The 7,067-nt window shown below is 38.8% G+C and overlaps 1 pseudogene; it reads left to right on the forward strand.

The window, feature by feature from the left end:
* The first annotated feature begins 4,212 nt into the window (after nucleotides 1–4,212).
* Nucleotides 4,213–4,330, forward strand: LOC111881436 (5S ribosomal RNA; annotated as a pseudogene).
* Nucleotides 4,331–7,067: the final 2,737 nt, after the last annotated feature.

Below are 7,067 nucleotides of genomic sequence, written 5' to 3' on the forward strand. Positions count from 1 at the left end.
GAATAAAGTGGTTCCCCCTGGTCTGCGGATGGGATTCTTTCCGGGATTGAAGGATGTTCCCCATGGATTGATGGGAGAGTCACAATTCTTGGATCAGATCTAGTATCAATAGTTTCTATGTTTTTATCATCGGAGTCAGACGAGACATTTGATGGTTGAGATACCCTACAGATGGACAGAGCTGCTTCATTTAGTACTGAAACCTCGATGGTTGTAGTATGATCCGGAGTGGAGTTTCCCTTCTCAACCGGCAAGGTGGAAGTACCTAACGACACACCATCAGAAGGCATAGGACCAGATACTTCAGCATGTTGTAATTAGGCTTGCAGAGAGACTAGAACTTCGGATAACTTGGTAGTCTCTATTGGATCAAAAAGATCATCATAGTTAACTTCAACTATATTTAGAGGACTCGAAGTATCTGTGACAACCCGAAATTTTCGTTCGGACAAACCCTAAATTCAATCACTTCAAATTATAAGTCAAGTTCATTTTTATTTGTTGTTAGCAAATTTAAAGTTCGTTTGATTATTTTAATAATTATTCTTTAAACGAACGGGGGAAAGGAAGTGTCGTCTCGAGTCTTGAAATTCCAAAACCGCAAGTACCACGTAGTTAGGAGATTCACGGCCAAACTTTTATGTTTGGGCCGTAAGTCCTTCCAAAACCATAAACTCATGCCTTAAGCATGAGCTTACTCCCCAAAACACCTCATTTCTTACTTGCAATCTCAAGAGCAAACTCAAAACACTCTCAACTACCATCCCGTCTTTCACCCGATTTCCCGAAAACATAAGTACATCTTAGCTTGATTTGTTGTTATATCATAACAACTAGTGATTATACATCATTTCATCCATTCAATTGTTGATTTTCATTAGATCTTCAAAACACCACGAACACCAAGAACACACACTAGTGTTCTTGGACCTTAAACACCCAATCGAGCTCCGATCTTGTAAGTGCACTTGCTATAGCTTCTTGTATGCTTAGTATGACCCTAATAACACTTGAAAATCATCAAATAACACAAGAACAAAGGATTTTATGGCCAAGGATGTTCTTGGGCCGTAAACCCCTATTTAAGTGGTAAAATGGACATTAGTCCCTTCCTAAGCCTTGGATGCCAACCTTGAACCTTCCTAGAACTGTTTAAGACCTTAAACAACAAGAAAAACATGTCCCTAAGAGAGTTTACAACTGTGAACACATAAGAATATGGTCATTTGGCCGTAAACTCCACAAGGTGGTCTTATTATGCCCGTAATGCTTTCCTAAGGCTTAGACTTGATCATTTGATGCCCAATCATGACTTGTAAGACCTCAAAACACATTTTGGCACATTTTACCATGAGTTTACGGCCCTAAACTCATGGGGAAATGGTTATGGTCCGTAAACTCCATAAAGGGGTGGTTCATGGGTCATAAACTCCAATGCCATGTCATACAACCCTTAGGTGCAACCCTTTGGTACCTATAGCACTTGAATCAAAGTGTTTCTATGATCTAGGGTGTCCAAACTTGTTTTATTAGTTATTAATTAAAAAATTAGATACATATGTATTTGATTATATGTTAACTAGGACCATTGTGTGTGTTCAAGTCCTCACTTGACACCTAGCACCTTGTCTGACACTTCCATCCGATCCGCTCACTACAAGTGAGTTCATACCCCTTGAATTAACCTTTTAAATGCTTTTAAATGTTTTTAAATGTTTATAAATGCTTTATGGGGGGGGGGGGAACACAAGTTAAATCATGATTAGTTATTATATTAGTCAAATGTGATTAATAACTAGCACGCAAATGGATTTACTATACGTTAGCTGTTTTACCAAACAAATTTCTTCAAATGACTTTCTTAAACATTTTTATATGTTTAAAACTCTTTATGAAACTAATTTATACACTATAGGTTTCTTTTCAAATTCTGTTATAAATGTATTTCAAACAAAGGTTTCCTTTATACTTAAACTGTTTATTCAAACAAAATACTTTCAAACCGTTTTAGAAACTGACATTAAGTTTAACTTTTCTTAGATATTAATCTTTTTCAAAGGTTCTACAAAACTCCTTTTATGCTTTTATATTATCAAATTCATACCCATTTATGTATAGTTATATAAGAAATGTTTAAAGGACTTAGGAAGGCTAAACCGCTTTATTTCCTTTTCCTCGTTGGGATGTGGTCTGGTAGGGTATCGGTTGTCCGTCCAATGTTGTTTAAATATTAAGTTATATATCATGTGTACATATAAGGACATAATAGTTCTGATCAGTCGGTTCAGTACCTTTGGGTAGCAAAGGTATACGTTCATATATCCCTAGTAAGCTATTATAGGTATAGTTTGGGCTTATATATATGATTTTGGTAATAAATATGGATTTCGACCTAGCGATTCGTTGCGGAAGTCACCTTTAGTTCCAAATGTAGAATAGGGACTACCAATCATATTATTACTTACTTACAGCGGGTCTCGTGAGAAGACTACTTACTTACTAAGACGGGACTAACCATTCCGGCACCCAAATGTTAGCAACAGAGGTAATGAACATCTACGAATGCCTACGGTTAATACTTATATTAGGGTACCTTTACGAGACTAACCATTCCTACACCCTACTGTTAGCTACAGAGGATAATGATCATCCACAGACGTCATTGCTGGATGGTTTGGAGAAGAACCAGAGAATGATCATCCGATTCGTTTGAATGATCACCATGCTGAAGACCTCACGGATGATGACAACTCCGAACCCGAAGTTGAGAACCTACCCCGGGTAGCTCTCATTCCAAATCCTAAACCTCGTTCGGCTTTTCATGGCCCGACGTCTCCTTGGGTAGAATGGTTGGAAACATCGAGCCAAGGACATGATCGGCCCATGCCATTTAATGGAGACCGAAGCTTTTATGACTTGGGCAATAGGGGCTCAGCAGACAGAATCTTCCAAATCCTGGTCCGCAGAGTGGCCCGAAATGAGATTCAAGGCAGGACAGCTCTACATCAAATCACAGAAGTTGTCGTCAATACAAGAATGCAGACCCTTCGCACCATTCTTCTGGAAGATGCTCGTAAGAGATCTGAAAGAGACCATAAAACCCTGCTTCAAGCACTGGCTGAATCACGAGCCGAATTCATAGAACTCCAAGTATGCCAGAGGGTGTACGAAAGATACCTGCTTGATATGGAACGTAAACTGGCTGAGATAAGAGTTCACCAGAGGGATGATCGTCACCAGTAGGAGATACTATAATTTCTTTCTTGTTTTAAGGAACTGTGTTCCTGTCTATGTCCTATGTGGCATTTTCTATGAAACTGCCTTGTACTGTAGGTACTTTTAGTTAGGCCTTTATGCGGCTAAAACTTTGCTACTCCGGATATGATGTAAGACGTTCTTCAAGGTCAAATTTTCCCTGAACTTATTACATCTTAAACATCGATGATGTTGACAGTCGGTTAACTTCCATGTCACATTTTTGTTCAAATACTCTCATCATACTTTCATTGGAGTCTATCTGAAACATGCTTTAGTCAAGACGTTGGACAATAGTAATTTAACTCCAGAGACATTTCCAAGTCTCTTTTAGTGGTTGGATCATGTTATTCACCAACCAACGATACCTCGGCTTGAACGACAAACGTCTTGAGACCATTCTACGAACTTACTTCTACTCCTTACTAGGACTGCATCATAGCGATGTAGGTCAAACCTTTGTGAACATACTTCCATTCCGTACTTGGACTGCATCATAGGGATGTAGGTCAAACCTTCGAAAACATACTCTTACTCATTCATTGAACGATCGACGTACATCCAGGGTCAATAGTAGCCTTTACTAGGAAATCTTAGTTCATCGAAAAAGATTCGTAAGAAGAGTATTGTCATGAATTCCCTTGCTTATAAGTTCTTGAGTTATATATAACAAAGACCTGGTAGACAATAGAATGTGAGATTTCTAACGTAGTTTCTTTTCCTCGTTGGGATGTGGGACTAGAGTGGAATCACACATTTTATTATCCGCCCCGTCTTGATTATATCATCACGTGTATGAGCTAAGTTTTCATGTTTAATAACTCCTCTCTTGACCTGAATCAAAATGAGGCAAGAACAGTCCGGACAGTTTAACGACTACTCAACAATAGAATGAAAAGTCTAAGCTTCTCATCTTTGGGAGCTCTGCTCTTATTCTTCAAGAAGATAGAATCTAGGGGGTGCGATAATACCAACACTAATGCACCGGATCCCATCAGAACTCTGCAGTTAAGCGTGCATAGGCGAGAGTAGTACTAGTATGGGTGACATTTGGGAAGTCCTCGTGGTGCAGACCTCAACAAGACTTCCATTAGAAATCATCACTCTCTGCCTCGCATAGATGAATCAATTGACCAACCTCAAGGAATGATGTACCTTTCAGAAATGAACCTAAGATTTGAATATCACCATTTACGAGTGTTAGTGAAGGGTGTCCCGAGGACAATCTTCCAAACTCGATGCGAACACTAAGAGTCCGTAGTGATACCTCTCGGATATGACGAATACACCCGTAGTATTCAAGAACTTAATGAATAGGGTACACCGTTCTTTCTTGGATCAGTTCGTCATTGTCTTTTTAAATGACTTACTTATCTACTCTCATAGTAAGAAGGAAATCATAAAGAGCATCTACAACAAACCCTGGAAACATTACGATCAGAGAAGCTTTACGCGAAGTTCTCTAAAATGCGAGTTTTTAGATTTGAAGAGTCGAATTCCTAAGACACATTACTAGTAATGTGGGAATTCTTGAGGACCCTGCCAAAAAAATCAAAACCGCTGAGAATTTGTCAGCACCGAGGATGCCGACAGGAATTCGCCAAATTCTAGGTCTCGCTGACCTACTGTCGAGAGGTCATTCAGAACTCCTCGCAAATTTCGAAACCTCTTATGACTTTGACTCAGAAGGGAGTGGCCCTTGACTGGGAAGACAAGAAAGAGGAAGAAAACCTAGGAATTTCAAGTGAGAGGCCAAATCCTTTTGGAAATCTCACTCTGGGAAGGCTTGCTACGCTTCAGAAAGTGTGGTAAGCCAAATCCAGAATAGTTAGGACCTCCGAGATTCTTGCCAGAATCAGTCCCGTAACTCACAAACCCACCCTACACCGCGAGCTTAGTAACATACATTTTACCTTTCACTTCTCGAACTTGAAAACGTACCTTTTCGTCAGGAATCTCGTAATCCCACTTGACGAGATCGAGATCAATGAGATCCCCGCCTACGTGGAAGAAGCATAGTGACCCTCGACCGAGTGGTCAAGGGGACGAAGCAACGCCGCCACCCCTTAGTGAAGGTTCCTTGGGATACCAACTGAGGACCCGAATTCACTTTATAGCGCGAGAACCAATCAATTAGGAAGTTTCCCCACCTCCTTTCTCGATTTTTCATACCTACTCCTTTACCTAAATTCTAATTTCGGGACGAAATTCCCTTTAACGGGGGGATGATGTGACAACCCAAAATTTTCGTTTGATCAAACCCTAAAGTCAATCACTTCAAATTATAAGTCAAGTTTACTTTTATTTATTATTAGCAAATTTAAAGTTTGTTTGATTATTTTAATAATTATTCTTTAAACGAACGGGTCAAAGGAAGTGTCGTCTCGAGTCTTGAAATTCCAAAACCGCAAGTACCATGTAGTTAGGAAATTCACAGCCAAACTTTTATGTTTGGGCCGTAAATCCTTCCAAAACTATAAACTCATGCCTTAAGCATGAGTTTACTCCCCAAAACACCTCATTTCTTACTTGCAATCTCAAGAGCAAACTCCAAACACTCTCAACTACCATCCCGTCTTTCACCCGATTTCCCGAAAACATAAGTACTTCTTGGCTTGATTTGTTGTTATATCATAACAACTAGTGATTATACATCATTTTATCCACTCAATTGTTGATTTTCATTAGATCTTCAAAACACCAAGAACACACACTAGTGTTCTTGGACCTTAAACACCCAATCGAGCTCCGATCTTGTAAGTGCACTTGCTATAGCTTCTTGTATGCTTAGTATGACCCTTATAACACTTGAAAAACATCAAATAACACAAGAACAAAGGAGTTTATGTCCAATGATGTTCTTGCGCCGTAACCCCCTTTTTAAGTGGTAAAATGGACATTAGTCCCTTCCTAAGCCTTGGATGCCAACCTTGAACCTTCCTAGAAGTGTTTAATGTTGGAATAGTGTCTAAGGCTGTAACTATATTAGGGAAGTATTTGATCCGGTTGTGCATGGTCCTTTTGGGTTGCCTTCACCATAGCAACTTGATAGGATGATTTATTAAGAGAGAGTAAATATTATTAATATGTTATGGGAATAATATAATGAATAATATATTTGTTATTTGATTAATATAAGTCATAGAATTAATTAGAATTAATTTGGTGACTTAAAGAGATTAATTAAATAAAGGGGTATAAACTGTCAATTGTTTGATAGTTAAACTTTAGAGTGTAAATCCATTTGGATATGCTATGGACGAATTCTAAGAGTGTTAGGATAGCCAAAATCGTCCAAAGGCTTATCTTAGGAGTGGATTTGGATAGCCTTAAGAGAAGATTATTTGATAGGGACTTATCTGTAATCCTTAAGGAGTCTACAAGTATAAATAGACCCTATGGCTGATGGAATTCGACACTTGACCTAAAGTAAGGAACCTCTGGTCTAAATTCCTCCCCTCTCCTCTCTCCTAAATCATTCTTCTTGCTTTGGTGTTTGTAAGCCATTAGAGGAGTGACATTTGTGACTCTAGAAGCTCCAAGACTCAAGATCAACAAGGAACTCAAAGGTATGATTCTAGATCTGTTTCAATGTTGTTATTTAACCTATTTAGTCATTAGTAAACTTGGATTCAAAGCATGTTTATTAGAAAGCCTAGATCCAAGCATTAGGGTCTTGCATGCGCACATAGGAAAGTTCTTATGGCTAAAACCCATCAGTGGTATCAGAGCCTAGCTTGGTTTTCTTTAAATTGTTGCTTGATTAACTGAAACAAACCTGCAAAATTCGTTTTTTAGGTTTCTGAGTCACT

Source organism: Lactuca sativa, chromosome 4 (genome assembly GCF_002870075.4).
Source record: "Lactuca sativa cultivar Salinas chromosome 4, Lsat_Salinas_v11, whole genome shotgun sequence".
Lineage (NCBI taxonomy): Eukaryota > Viridiplantae > Streptophyta > Magnoliopsida > Asterales > Asteraceae > Lactuca > Lactuca sativa.